The sequence below is a fragment of the Cavia porcellus genome, unplaced genomic scaffold (assembly GCF_034190915.1).
Source record: "Cavia porcellus strain 051 isolate PalLab524CR breed Dunkin Hartley unplaced genomic scaffold, mCavPor4.1 scaffold_13, whole genome shotgun sequence".
NCBI lineage: Eukaryota > Metazoa > Chordata > Mammalia > Rodentia > Caviidae > Cavia > Cavia porcellus.
The window spans coordinates 46,215,574-46,231,996 of record NW_026947496.1 but is presented as its reverse complement, the minus strand read 5'-3'; the positions used below and the strand labels follow the sequence as shown (position 1 = coordinate 46,231,996).

Sequence of the window (16,423 nt, the reverse complement as noted above, 5' to 3'; positions counted from 1 at the left end):
ATCAGTCTCCAGATATAAAGACAAATTTATTCTTATTTCATAACCTGAATATTATAACACAAGTTTAACAATCTTTAAGAATCAATATTAAGTCTGTCAACACTATATTACATTAGAGCCATACGTTTTGTCCTTGGTCCCCCGAAGACTCATATACATTTCTTTATGTAAAAAGCATTTAGTCCATTGGCAAGAGTTGCTGAAGTCCTAACACTTTTAACATTGCTGAAAAGTCTATGTGCCAAATCTCTGAGATTTAAAGCAAACTCTTAGCTGCAAATCCTGTACAAATAAAAATTTAAACATTTCCAACATTTAGTGGCACAAGATAAACATCTTCATTCCAAAAGTTACAAACAGGGATACAAAGGATTGATTGGGACCAAAGAAAATTCAAATTCAAGCAGGGCAAATATTGAGTCCCATAGTTCCATGTCCCACATCTGAGCAATCTGTGGCAAATTATGAGCCTCAAAGGGCTTGCATGAGCTGGGCCATGGTGGCACATGCTTGTAATCCCAGCACTCAGGAGACTGAGGCAGGAGAACTGCTGAGAGTTTGAGGCCAGTCTAATCTATAAAATTTGTTCAAGGCCACTCTAAACTGCATAGTGAAACCCTGTCTCAAGAAAGAAAAGAGAAAGAAAGAAAGAAAGAAAGAAAGAAAGAAAGAAAGAAAAGAAAAGAAAAGGAAAGAAAAGAAATAGCTTGCATGATTTCACCTGTATGGCATTTGTGGTTGTAGCTCCTATGGCTTCGCTCTTGGGCTATTTTGCTCCCTCCTTGCAGACTTCCTTAGATCATCCATGTTCCTTGCTTTTCTGAACCTCTGGGCTTTACCCTGTACCTTTGACTTCACATTTACATCTTCACATATTGCCCTCTCAGAGGTACACTGCTTGGACTCCCAGGCCTTCTGAAATTGGGATGGAAGCCATCTTAATCCCATAAGTCTTGTATTCTAAAACTAGCGCCACGTGGTTGCTGCCAAGGCCTGCTGCCACCTGGAGCAGTAACCAGGCTTTCCTCTATTTTGGCTGTAGGAACTGAGTGCTTGGATCACTGGGCACTCTGAATGCAGTTCTGAGGAACAAATTTTTTTATGTTTCCATCATTCTGGAACATGATGCTCTGCAGTTTTCTCCTCAAAGCAGTCTTTCACTTTTGCAAATTTTGAGGCTGTACGGGGTGGAGACTAGCTGTTTCTTATCATGTCCTCAGACCATCTTTTATATTCTCCTGTTTATTCTCAGCAATCAAGATATTCTCAGCTCTATCTTTGTAGTCCATAGCTTGATGAGAGTTTCCTTTCTGGCCAGACTCACAATGTTTTAAATCATTCTACTGGGCTCTGTGCTCTTGATTTTTTAACATAAATCTGGCTGAAAGCCCCCAACAATAGCCATGTCACAGCCTCAACTTTTAAGTGCCTTGAAATTTCTTCCATGAGATTAAATAGGCAATTGTTATATTTGTCAAATGAAGAAATGAATGAATAGTATTGTATGTCAAATAGCATGTTCTACATAAAATCCTCTTTATATAATTTTGTTCAGACTCTCTACTGCAACTAAAAAAAAGCCATGTTTTTTTTATGTAGTGCACTTTTCTAACAGAATAACACAGAATGGCCATTATCTCCAATATTAGAAGACAAAATTATTCCATCAAGAGATAGAAAATCATCTATTTTCATCTGCTTTCATTTTTTTTCTCTCTTTTTGGACAGAGTCTAAATGTGTAGCCCAGGCTGGTCTTGAACTTGCTTATGCAGCCCAAACTGACCTCTAATTCATGATGATCCTCCTTCCTCGGCCTCCTGAGTGCTATGGGTCACAGCACTCAGCATGCCCCCATGCCCAAATCTCTGCTTTCATTTCCACAAAGTAGGAATATTAACCACTTACCTGACCAATTATTTAAATACCAGATGATCAAAAATTACATATATTGTTGATTTTTCTAAGGTAATATAACCAAAAGCATAAAAACTACCATTTAATCAAATTTCTCAATACTGTACAAGAATTGACTGGCTGGAATGATATCTGCCTGAGTGATGCTCAAGATAGTCAGCACATCAACAAAGGCACTGAGTGATACTTGGGTAAACTGTGAAGTGGTTAATATATTCTACCTAATAGTGTCCTTGGGAGGATTAAGTGAATCTATGTATGAAATATGCTTTAGAAGAGCACTTACTATAGGCTAAATCTATGCTATTCTCCGTCAGACCTCTGTATCCTTTGATACTCATTAAATTATAGGGAATCATTAGTTAGAGGTGTTTCAGTCTTGTGATGTAGAAGTGGAAAGACAAAAATTTAATTTTCACTGATGTTACTTTTATTTGACAAACAGTATATATGGCACAGGCTGCAAGTGAGTCATTGACTCATCAACTGCTACTCAGAGAACAACCCAGATCAAACCGCAGCAAGCCAGCCAGGCCTGTTGAAGTCTGTTTGTCCAGACAGAAGAAATCAAGTGACCCAGCACCTAGCACAGATTCTGTTCTATGACAGGCACGTGATAAATCTCTGGAAAATGAATAAATAGAAAAGCACACATGAATAAATGAATAAGGAATTGAAAACTCACTGAAATCATTTTATATTGTTATTGGTTCATATACCTGATGAGAAATCATCATCCAGTAATTTGTCTTCAGAATATTCTGGTTTCTAGATGGATGATCATTTTGTTATAATATCCAATTCTTTTAGCTGAGTTTACTGAAATTGTAGTCCTTCACCCCACTTCATTGACTGTGCAAACTTTGCTAAAAATAAGACTTCCCTATTCGTTGACACCAAGTACTGTTTTGTTTAGCTAGAAAATGCAGACTTTTAATTGGTGTGTGTTTTACTGGTCCCTAAGGTATAATAATTAGCCTTGGCTCCTCTCACTCTAGAAACTTTAGAACTGAGAAACGCTTGTAGCTCTGTGGGTGAGAAGAGATTGACTACAGGTCTGTGCTTTCTTTGGATTTTGCAACAAGGCCTGTGTTGTTTCTTTGACCCACAGCTGCCATCAGCATTTACTTGCTAGTGTCAAGGGCACATATCTGCTGCTGAGAGAGCCACAGCACAAATGCACTTCCGTTCACAGAGGAGACAAGGTGACAAGACTGATGGAAAGGATGTGTTAGTACAAAATATTCAGGAGTCGAAATTCTAGCCTCAGTGCTATCCCTATCTGGCCTTGTTATGTATATATAGCTTTTTATATGTATGTGGGATGTGTGTATCATATGTGCAAAAAACCCCATGAAAATATATACTAGGTTTTCCATATCTATGACTTCCACATCTGTGAATTCAGTCAACGAAAGAGCAGAATGTTTGAAAGACTTCTATGATGTTATGAAAACTGAAACTTGAATCATGTCTAGTACTATACTAATTCACCAAGATGAAATGAAGTATGAGAATTGTGTTAGACATTATAAGAAATTTAGTCATGATTCAAGGTGTACGGGAGGTTGTGTAGGTTAAAGTCTTGAGCATTCATATGAAAGAAGTCCTAGATACCAAGAAATGATTATATAAACTTTAAAAAATATATAACAAGTTAGTTAGCCAAAATAACCATAGCAGAGTGTAATTAAAGCAGACTATTACTTTTCAGATGAAGAAGAAATGTCATAAATCACATAGTTTTTCAAAGTTGGCCTACAATTTATTATTGGATGCTCTAATTCTAGCTAAAATACGTGTCAAGTGATATCATGTTTGTGGATAAATAATCTACTCAATATTAGCAGTTCAATATTAGCAATTACACAGAATCAACTGCATCTGAAATAGTCTACATAAAGAACTCAAGATCACGGGGGTTTTTTGTTTTGTTTTGGGACAGGGTCTTGCTGAATCGCTCAGGCTGATCTTGAACTCACTATATAACCCAGGCTGGCCTTGAACTCCCCTCAATCATCCTGACTCATCCTTTCAAGGGCTGGGATTACAGGTGTGTGCTACCATGCCCAGCTCAAGCTCTTTTCCTGAGGAATAGACTATGCACTAAGTACAAGGTATTTAGAGAATATCAGTGTACCCAGAGAAGAAAAAAGAAGCATATCAGAGTATTGCTAACAGTTACCAACTTCTGTACTCTCTCCTTGGATATGTGGGAAAACTGTATTTCCAAATGTGCTTCCTTTACACTTACTTGGGAACCATGAATGAGTTTGGGAAATAGAGTGTGTGTTCAAGTGGCTTTTTACAAAGTGGTAGTTTTCTGCTACCAGATTGGGCCATAGCAATCTCACATGGTATTCATCTCTTACAACCATCTTCCCCCATCTTGGAAACCAAGGAACCTGAGATGGGAGAATACTTCAAGGGTCAGAAACAAGATTTAAGGAAGAACTGCCCAACAAAGCTGTGTGACCTGCAAAAGAGTCTATTCAAGAGAAAAAAAAAAAAGCAGAAGGAGGAGGGAGAGAAGGAGAATTATTATTGTATAAGGGCACCAAGACTTTACAGCTCTTTGATACAGAAATGCCTCCAATTTTGTCAAGGTGACCCCAACCCCCATCCTTTTAATGCACCTGTGAGGTTTCCTGCAGTTTGAGTCTGTAACATCCATAACCAAAGTCTGGGTCTCTCTCTAACCTCACTCTTTCTCTGGACTAATCTCACATCTCACATATGGGGACAGTCAGCAAACACTAAGCAATTGATAATTTTAGAAGCATCCCTTACCTAATGGGGTAGAGGTTAGGGGGAAAATATATCAGTTTTCTTGCCTATTGAGGGAACACTTGTCAGGTGCACTTTTATTTTTTCTGAAACCTGAGCAGGCCTGAGCCCCATGATAACTCTCATTATACTTTCCTTCCTTCCCATCCTATTCCACACTTCCTCACCATGCTTTCTGGCCTCACTTCTCAGACATTAATACCTCCCAAGTCCTTCCTCAGTGCTCTGCGTTCAGGTGAAGCTGAATGAAGACATGAAAGCATTAATTCCCCTCATATCAGGAGAATATAGTTGAATGGATAAAGTATATAGCCTAAGATTTTTGAGATTTCAAATTCTGTCAATAGTTCTAGTGCATGAACTAGTAACTAGCGTAGTCTTAAGTGTCTTGTATTTCAGGGAAATTGTGAGGATTAATTAATAATCCCAAAATTATTTATAAATGTTACTTTTTAAAGTCATATAGTCTTGGTGGGTGCGCCAGGGAAAGAACAAGTCAGCATCTCCGGAGAATCAGCCATGCTGGGACTTGGGAACCAACCAAGAAAGCAACGCGCCAGTCTTCCAGGTAAGCAGTGTGAGCTGTGGGTGCACCAGGAAGAGAATAAGTCAGTGCCTCCCATGAGCCTACTGCCAGCAGGCTGAAGAATCAATCATCAAGTGCCCCCCCCCAACAACTGGATGGTTTTGAGGTCAGCAGGAGTTAGCAGCTAAGGTACATAAAGCAACTAAATGCTGGTATTGTTTGGTTGATTATGCTGACCTAGGGCCAGAGGTCTGAGCATCTCTTGGGAGGATGACAGTATACAATATAGCAAATATGGGGGATTTCCTTCTCTCTTGTCTTTGAAGGTCAATATTATTTTCACTGTTTTGCTTTGTTCTAATTGTTTTTGCTCTATTTAATGTCCTGTTTTGATTGGGTTTATAGTGCTCTGTTTTTGGTTTGATTTTTGCTATACCTGATGGAATTATCAACTATTGTGATGATAACAAGATATACTATGGTACCTACTATTGTTATCCTGGTATCCTAGTCTGAAGTTCTGGACCAATTTCACTGCATTGTCTTCACTGGCTTTGTTCTTCTTGTTTTGTTGTATTTTACTATCTTTAAAATGGTGTCAGGGATTGAACTCATGACCTTATGTTTGTCAAGCAGGCACTTATGCTGCTGAGCTAAATCCCCAAATCATATACTCTTAAAGAGTATTTTCCATTTACAAAAGTAAATCACAGTCAGTGTATAAAACTAGGAAAACCGAAAAACTCAAAGAGGAAAATAAAATGACCTCGTTATTTCATGCTTGCTTTTAAAGCTTAAGTGTATAACATTTTGGTGTTGTTGTTATTGTTCTGTGCATTAACAATATGTGATCATGTTGTATGAATAGTATTGTAACTCGATTTCTCATTTACCAAGAAACAAATGTGAATTTTCAAGGTATTCCAGTTTTACTTTAGAAAGTACATTGAGTGCATCAGTCTGCAGAGTACCAACCAATGTACCATATCAGTGTTGTACTTTAATTCTATCCCAGGCCCACTTGATACACTAAAATAAAAGTATTCGAAGGTCGGAAGGGATTCATATTTATGTGGTGAATTCTATGAGACCAGAGCTTTTTTCCCCCACTTTTTAACATTCAGAGTTTAGAACAATGCTTGACATGTTTTCAATAAATAGGGACTGTGGATTTAGCTCAGTGGCATAAGTGCCTGCCTTGCAAGCAAGCAGTTGTGAGTTTGATCCCCGGTACCGATAAAAATGAAAAAGACAAAAAAAAGTTTTCAATAAATAATTATTAGATAAACATATGAATAAATAAAGTATATGACACCCACTCGTTGATGAGACACCCACTGTGAAGTCACTATGAAGCAAAAGTCAGGGTTTAATAAGGGTTTTGGTGAACACCAGGTTACTAGAATAATCGCATGTTGCATTTTGTCTGCTTTACTCCTTCAGTGGTGTCAGATTTTCCTTATATCCACCATCAACCCTGTTACTGCACAATGCCCTAGTGCAGGAATTCTCCCTTTTTTACATCACATCCTCATTGGGACCGTTTTATAATGCTGTAACCTCGACTTTATTATGGAGACTTGCTTTGTTGCCAGGTTAGATTTTGAGTAGTGTAGCCACATGCTTGCCTTTCGGTAGAGGCCACAGACCCATTATCCAAGGGCTGATGGTCCAAAGTGTCAACACCCTCAACTCCCTGAAGTCATCAGAGGCACTGAAAACAGCCTCTGGCAGGCCCTGCATTCACTCCCACAGTCCAGACAAGATATTAAGGACTGATTGTACTTTTATTTTCTTCTTACTGAGGGCATTTAGACCTATGAGAGGCGCTGCAGGAGCCTAAAGAACCCACCTTCATGACCACAAAAGTGAGTTATCATCAACTGGTGACTTGATGATTTTGGATGCTACTTGGATGAGCTAGCTCCACATGGAGCATGTGACTCTGAAAATCACTTTAAAAGGTTTCATTTTAACTGGGAAAAAGTATCTCTGGCAAATCTTCCTCATGAGACCCTCTGGGTTGGGGCAAGTGTAGACAGTGGGTGTGCGGGGCTCCCAGGTGGGCCCCTGGGCTACAGTGTGTTGCTTTATTTTTTGGTGGCACCTCCCATTTCCTTTCAGAAAAAAAATTAATTGTATGGCATTCACTTAATGGTGGTAATTCATATGGAGAGACAGAGGAACTTCTGTAGAAGAAAAAATATATCAACTGCCTCATCAATGATATAATCCCCATGACATCATCTTTATAGCTCCAAGGAGCTGTCACAGGGTCCTGGATGTAGTGGACATTCACTCAAAGTAAATTAAGAGGAACTGAAGAGAATAAGACATTGATGGATGTGTCCTTGTGGTTGATTTTATATTGTTTTGGAATAAGTGGAGCAGATTATTCCAACCCATTAGTATAGCCCCCTCAAAAAATCCAAAAAAGGAAACAGTAATTAGCCTTCTAAAATGAAATGCTAGTAATTGTACATGGGGCTGATCAATGTGGTCAGCAATAATTGGAACTAGGTGGAAAGAGCACCCAGTTTTTGCATGGTTGCCAGAGAAGATGGTGGCAGGAGGTATAGAGAACTTGTGAGTAAAGCCAGTGATCAGAGATACAACCACCCACTGAAATTCCCCAGGCTTTAGTTTCTTCATTCATGCTGTAATGTTAGATCATTGCAGAATAGGCAAATCCTTAAGTTTTCTGAGATACTAAACACAGTAATATACTTAATAGTGATATTTAAGGACTAATAAGGACAAAAAAGCCAATCTTTAATAATAAATATATTTCATCAAAAACATCTCTCCATTTATATTATAAATGGAGTAAATAGCCAATACAGAGGAAATGTCAGAAATAACAAATGATTTCCAGTGTAATACAAAATGGGAAAACATTTTTTAAATGATTTATGATCTGCTCATCTTTAGAGTAAGGGAAAGAAGCTATGTCTGAAGGTCTCAGTGAGCGAGTTCTCAGGGGGAGTGGGTCTTAGTAGCAGCTTGAAGCATGTAGCATTCAAACACTACACAGTACACCACTGTCTCTGAGATCCCGGCCTATTGTTCTGACTAGTTTTCTAAGGTAGGGATCTGCAACCCTGAGCCACTGAATGGGTGGCATAGTAGGAGGTGGGCAGCAGGTGAGTGATCCTGTTTCCTCTGTAGTTAAGGCTGCTCTCAGTGCTCCCATCCCTGTTCAAGTTCCACCTCCTGTCAGATCAACTATGGCATCAAATTCTCATAAGAGCTCAAACCCTATCACAAACCACACGTGCAAGGGATCTAGGTTCCACACTCCTTATGAGAATCCAGTGCCTGATGATCCAAGGTGGAGCTGAAGTAGTGATGCTTTGGAGTAGCTGAAAATACAGATTAATGTTATCAGGCTTGACTGCAGAGACCATAATAAGTAATTTGCTTGCAGACTCATAACAAAACTCTGCAAACTCACATCAAAGGTAAGCCCTGTTCACAGTTCAAGATGTGGGGCCAGCAAGCAAAAAACCCACATGCATGCATCATGATAAGAATTAGCAGTAAGTGCAGTGCTCTCTGAGTTTTTATGGGGTTGAAGATTTTTGCAGCAGTTATTCTAGAGGACGTGACCTCCCAAGCAGAGAAGGAGCAATGGAGGTGTGTGGGGGGTGTGGGTAGAATAGCGTTCCAGTTCAAGGGGGCTAACCCTGCAGAGGCCCAAAGGAGGGCAGGACATCCCCAAACCCATGTACATTTGGGTAAATCTACTACACCCCAGGCCTCAATTTCCTCATCATCGAAAAAATGAATGAATAAAATAATTTCTTTTAGATATGAATTTATGATAAATTCCAACATAAATTCCTCACTTCCCCTGCCCTGTGGTACTGAGAGAAAAACTAGACCCTTCCTACTGAGCTATATTCCTAGTCCTTTTGTCTATCTATCGTCTGTCTATCTAATCTAATCCATCATTCTATTTATCTAAGCCTACATATCTATGGTATTGCAGATTGAACCCAAGGTTTTTACACTGAGCTACATTCCCACTGCTTTTTATTTTGAAACTGTCTTGCTAACTTGCCCAGGCTCAATTCAAACATGCAGTCCTCCTGTTTCCGCCTCCTAAAGTACTAGGATTACAGACATGGACCAAAATGCCTGGCTCTTCCTTGCAAGAATTCATCCCTTAAACTGTTTTGCTCTCTCATTAAGTATATAACCACTTGCAATGCTTCTTTTAAAAGTTTTTTTTTTTTAAATTAATAACACTGTAAAGGATGGTTCAGCAGGAAGGATTGAAATTAACCACCTGTGTGAAACAAAGTTATTCAGCAAAGTACAGAACCCAAAGTACAGTTGTCCATAGTGTGAAATTACATTTTTAAAACTTTGTTTCACTTCATACAGCAAGAGAATCTGCAAAGTATTGAGACAAAATGTTGGCAAAGCCACTGCAGTAAAGTGTAATGGAAATTTCCATGTGGAAAGCTTGTGTAGTGAGCGATCTGTTGGCATGATTTGTGTTGTGTTAGGTGTGTGTACTGTGGAAGACAACACCTTACTTTTAAAAGTCTGTAGAAACTAGGGATAGTGGTGCATGCCTGTAATCTCAGCACGTTGGGAGGCTGAGGCAGGAGAATGGCAAGGTTGAGCCCAGTCTGGGCAATTTAGCAGTTTAATGAGAAACAGGTAGGGATGTAGCTCAGAGTGAAGGTCCCATATCCAGTCCTCAATCCTCGGGGAATGGTGGGGGACATGAAAGTGTATTCAAGCAGCAGCTATGCCTGAAACTGGAGTGCAGGACGTGCTTTAGAAAAGGGAAGAGAAGCATAGCAAACAAGGAAACAAGATTACAAATAAAGTGGAAGGTTTTCCCAGCTTGCAGAAAATATCTTTGCTTAAAAATAGAGCAAGTCTGTGGCTGGGAGAGGCAGGGACAGAGCAAGAACAGACCATGGAGGATAACTTGGTGGCCCTCATCCTCTTGCCTTAGGGAACCTAGATTCCCAGAGCACTGAGTTGGGCTGGATGGAAATTTTTATTCTGGAGCCTTGAGGTGCCTTTGCATGTTGATTTCCTGCCACAACAGCTAGATATCTGGAGGTTTCTACCAGAAAGACTGTTGGGAATGCTCGCACTCCTTTACTCTCTATAGAAAAACACATTCTATGTTGCCCAAGCTCCTGACAGGATCATGAGGGACAGTGGATATTTGTGCAACCTGGAGCGTCCATTTTAATGCACAACCCTCAGATTCTTGCCTCTTCAAACAACATGATGAAGTCTTTTTTTTTTTATCAGAACACATTTCCTTTTTAATGAGCCTTAAACATGATTTCCTTTACATACTTAACCTTGACAGGTTGCAAACTTGTTCAGGATAAGCATTTAACTTCAGTGAATAGACAGAAAACCTTCAAATCTCCTGAAGGTACTCCCAGGTGCTCTGTATGACTTCCTGACCTTGACTTTTAAGGGATTTCCTTGCCTGAAATTTTTAATACCTAAGAAAGTAGGAGATACATGGATTTACAGCACATTTTTCCCTAGGGCAGATTTTTACCCTTGATCTTCCAGGAAAAAAATTCATATAAATGAAACATTCTTATTATTATCCCATGAAGCAAAGAATGCTCCAGAACAAGCTTAGTACAAATAGCTTTTCAACCATGATCATTTATCACATTAATATCTTTGGTCATTTTTTTTTTTTTTTGAGACAGGGTCCCACAATGTAGTTCAGGCTGGCCTTGGGCTCTCTTTTTAACCCAGACTGGTCTTGAACTCACAATGATCCTCCTGCTTCAGCCTCATGAGGGCTGAGATTACAGTCGCGTGTCACCATGCCCGACTTTCAAATTCTTTTTTCATTTAAATACTTTATCATTCACCCCATCTATTACTTTATTATTTTTTATTTTATTAGTTTTAATAGAGTATTTCAGATATTCAAAAAAGCATACAGAGCAATATAATAAACATGTTAGTTCACTTATAAATTTAAGAATAAAAACATTTTACAGGTAAACCAAAGTTTCCTGTCTAACTTTACAAATCCCCTCCACATTTATTTCACCAGGCTCTACTCTCCTTAGTGTTTTTTTTTTTTTAATACTGGAAATCAAATACAAGCTCATGGTTGCCATGCAGGTGCTGTGCCAATGAGCTATATCCTTGGCCTCATCTTTAGTTTGATGTTATTTCTCTGAATAGTTTAATATTGTTACTAACATATATTAGTTAAGTATGATTATTTTACATGAATATTAAGATAAAGATAAAACTTCCATAACAATAGGGGTTCAAAATAAATCTGGTTAAATAACATATAAAAGTATTTCTTCTCCAAATGATCCTGTAGCATCTCCTATTTTTTCTCTTGGTGCTCACTAGGAGAAGTGAGACAGTTTCAGAGCATGGGACTTGGCATTTCTGCTTGTATCCATTACTCTAAACATGGCTACATGGATGCTCCGAGGTGCCAGGAAGAATGGAAAAGTGAAGAGGAAGAACTTTGAGGGATCAAACAACTCACAGTTTGCACAAATACACATTATTGTAGTGCATACTTGTACTGATCAGCTTTCCTGACATGGGTGCACAGCTCTTGACATGTACAGTTTAAAGAAGGAGAGATTTAATGTAACTCACAGTTTCAGGAAATTCAGTCCATGGTTAACTGGCTCCAAAGTAGGAACATCACGGTGGAAAAATTTGGCAGAGCAAAGCTGTTTAGTTCATGGCAATCAAGAAGCAGAACGGGGAGTAGTACCAGAGAGGAAGGAGCCAGGGGCAATATATAATATCCAAGGCCACACCTCTGTGTCCCACTCAGACATATCCAGCAGGTACTCTACCAGTCCTCTAGGTGGCTTCCAAGCCAATCAAGTAGACACAATCAACCTTAACTATCCCAGTGCTTTAAAATGTCATCAAATTAAATTACTATATAGGTAGTTATAGTATGTTGACTAATGGCCATTCAAAGATTGCAGGTCCTAGAACCTGTAAATGTTACCTAATAAGGTAAATGGGGTCTTTGCCGATGTGAGTAGCTAAGTAGTTGGAGATGAGTAGATTATCCTGAATTGTGTTGCTGGACAGCGAGGGTGTTCATACATATCCTTATAAAAGGATGGTGAAGAGAGATTTTACTCTTACCAAAGAGGAGGATGCTGAGCTGGGAACCATGCATCCACAAGTAAAGGAACATTGGCAGCCTCCAGGAGAATGAAGAGACATGAAACAGGTCCCTCCCCAGAGCCCTAGGAGGAGTGTCCCCTTCCAACACTTTGACTTTGATCCAGGGTAACTGGACTTCTGATCTCCAGAATTAAAACCGAATCTATTCATTATTTTAAGTCACCAAATATATGCTAAATTTTTACTGGAAGCAAATACAGTAACCCAAGTTTTCTTTTTCACTCAAGATTCTGAGGCTTTTCCCTGTTGTTAGATGTAATTTAATTATAATTACAAACTATAAAATAAGTTAATTTGTTTTTTCTGTCCATAGCATGTTAATAGACCTTCAAGTTTATTTCACCAATTCATAATTTCTCCCTTCCAAAACACCCCTGCTGCTTGTAAATTCTTATACATGTTATCTGGTCTGTGTGTGAATACCTATGAGGGAATGGCACATCCGGGTTACAGAGTATGTAGCTCATCAGCTCTAGTTGGAACTGCCAAATTGCTCTCTGAGGCACTCACCTCCTTCTCAGCAGTAGTGAACTGGGGTCTCCAGTACATTGATCATAGTGGATATTGACAAACTTTTCCATCATTTCTTATCTGATAGCTATAAGTAAGTATGCTACTGCTTTTCATGTTTCCATTTCTCACACTGAGGCCAAGAACTTTTCTCCTATTGAGTTAAGCTACCCAGTGAGATCAGCTTGGTACAAATAAGGCTGAGACTAATTTAAATTGTTTTCTCTTAGGTTTTCTATGAAATGAGCAAATCAGTAAAGAGGTTAAAGTGAAAAAGGTTAACAGTTAAAAGAACCATAGAGCACTGACACTAGGAAAGTCCTGACTGTACCGGAACACTCCTTCCTGTGGCAGCCATAGTCAACCACACACATTTATAGTTTAATAGTTTTAAAAATATGTTACTGCTTCCTGAGTTTGCTTGGGTGATTTCGTACTTTATAACATTTTTAGCAGCCTTATCTTATTTTCTGACCATTAAAGACCCAAGTGGTTGATGTGGTTGAAATACATGGAACCATATGAGAAAGTAATCATAGCCCCAAAATATTAAGGCTAATATCAGGTGCCGTGAGACATGTCCATTTCGGGATACCAGGAAAGACAGATTTTAAAATCTTAGAAGAAAGTCAAGCATGATCCTGTCATTTGAGATGATGACCACAACCGATAATGTTTTTAAAAGACATATTTGTGTTACAATTGTACATGGTCCTTATGGAAGGAAGGAAGGAAGGAAGGAAGGAAGGAAGGAAGGAAGGAAGGAAGGGGAAAAGTGAAAAACTAAAAGAAAGGAAAAAAGCAAGCACCTAAGTCAATAATCAGAGACAAAGAATGCTGAGTTATGCTCAGATCCTATAAGGGGGCATAAGTGTCATAGAGAGGGAAGAGTATTATAGAATATATGCTTAGCACTCTATTTCCTTATTTAATTAGTTTGAAATCCAAACATATCTGAGGAGAATAACAGATTAATGCCATCTTCAAACACTGGAGAGGATGGTACAACATTGATGATTCTCACCTAATCCACCAGTCTGACCTCTGCAAAAGCCAGATAGATCCTGGGAGATATCAGTGAATTATCACCACAGACTTAACCAACTTATAGTTCTAGTTGTTATTCTGTACCAGATGTGATGTACTTGTTAGAACAGATTCAGAGCCCTGGGCACATAATATACAACTATGAGTCTGACTGATAATATCCTTTCACATACTTATCACTAAAGAGAACACAACATGAATAGCAGTAAACAATCAGTCTTCTTCCATGTGTTAATTTTTCTGTCCTCTGTGGTAACATAATTTCAAGAGGAATGGACTACCTGGACATTTCACAGATTATCACATGGATTCACTGTACTGGTAAGATCATGTTAATTGGATCTGATTTTTTAAAAGGTACTCTAGATAATTTAAGAAAATGCTTATGCTACAGAGAAAGTAAGATCAACCCTTAATGGATCACAAAACAATCACATTCAGAATGTTTTTACAAATCCAGTAATCTGGGGCCTCCAGGGTATCTTCTCTAAAATAAAGAACAAGATATAGCACTCTGTACCTTGCACTACTAAGAAAGCTGCACAATGCTTAGTGAGTTCATGAGGAAAAGCTTACTTTCTTATAATACAGCTACAACCTTTTAATCCAGAAACATGGAAGATTGATAGCTCTTAGTGGGGACAGAGCATAATTAATTTGGAACAAAGTCCAGACTGTAGAATAAACAGCCCTGATGTTTGAACCACAGCAAATTTCATGGTGTTAAGGTTATAGGTAGTAGGAAAACAAACCACGTGAAACTTCTGACAAGCTCCTAGAGGACAATTACTGAGAGTTCTCAGTAGAGTTCTGAATAGGTCATATAATCTGCCTCCACTAAACCCATACATCATTTTCAAAGCAGCTCTTCAGGCATATTTCTGAGCTCGGATCCAAACTGAGAATCTAGCAAAGTGATATTAAGTGATCACACAGTCAGGATAGCCATCACTATCTGGGCAAGTTTTATGGTTGTGTGGCTCCAGCACCCATGGAAGCCATTGTAAAATGCAAGTTGTACATGATAGATGGAAACAGGAGGTTGATTCAGCATATGAAAATTACTCAGTGTAATAAACTACATCAATACAATAAAAAATAAAATCATGTCGTACCTAGGGTTTACAAGGGAATGTATTTAGGGCAAGGCACATAATTTATATGATTATTTTATAATATTCACCCAAAAAGTCAAATGCAAAAGTGTGTGCGAGATCTGTCCACACACTAGAGACCCAAAGAATCCAGCTGAGGGGCTGGATTCCATGGCAATGTCCTGCACAAGTCTAGCTGAAGACCTTGAGCCCATGGCAACATCCTCCACAAGTCCAACTGGAGGCCTAGAACCTACGACAATGTCTTATGCAAGTCTGTAGCAAGGATCTGCCCTGGGAAGCCCCAAAAGTCAGTGGGTGGAAGCTAGGAAAGTCTGCAATAGGAGGGTGAAGTATCTGTGTCAGCAGGCTGAGGGATCTGCACCAGAATTAGGAAGCAACACTTAAAGTAAGGACCAGAGCTCCTCCAAAGAGAACCACGCCATGCTCAGTGACGATGAGGACTCACGCTCCTCTGATGATGAGAACAGTTGAGTTCATATCAAGAAAACCAGTGTGACAAGGTTCTGCAGGGAAATCAACAGCACACCATCTTCCCCTACAGTTCTCTTTTTATTCTGTTGGCAACAATCCTCAGGTGAATCTTCTATATCCAGAACCACACTGATTTCAATTCATCTGGGTGTTACAGGCTATTAGTTAATCCACCACAAACCACATGACCATTTCAGTAGATGCAGAAAAAGCATTTGACAAGATATGATACCCTTTCACAATTAAAAACAACATAATAATACAGGATTTCAAACTAAGATGATGGGAACTTAATAATAGTTATATGACATATTGCTATCTTCAAAATAGTTGCTCATGGGGGCTGGGGATTTAGCTCAGCGGCATAAAGCTCCTGTCTTGCAAGGGGGCAGTCATGAGTTCGATCCCTGGTACCGATAAAAAGGAAAAAGACAAAAAAAAAAAAAAAGTGAAAAGAGTTGCTCAGGTCACAGCTACAAGCATGCAAAATTGTTGTTGTTGTCATGTTTTGGCTTTTGTTGTTGTCGATTTTTGTTTGCTTGCTTGCTTTCTAATTTTTCTGTGCTATTTTCTTTTTAAAATAGAAAAACTTACACAAATTAGTACTTGAAAATAACTTTATCAATTCAATAAAAATAAAAGGTATTTATAAGAAACCCACAGATAACCTCATACTTCATGGTGTATGAATGAAAGCTTTTCCTCTAAGACAAAGATATCCTCAAAATTTCTGGTTAACAGTATGCTGAAAGATTTTGTCAGTGTAATTAAGCAAGAAAAATAAAAACATCTAAAATGAAAATTTAAAAACCCACCACTATTCATAGATTAAGTGATTTTGTATAGGGAAACTCCTAAGGAATC

The 16,423-nt window shown here is 38.7% G+C and overlaps 1 protein-coding gene across 3 annotated transcripts in view; it reads right to left on the bottom strand.

The window, feature by feature from the left end:
• Sfmbt2 (Scm like with four mbt domains 2) overlaps positions 1-16,423 on the bottom strand; it is a 295,751-nt gene that overhangs the window by 259,297 nt on the left and 20,031 nt on the right. The window lies entirely within an intron of this gene.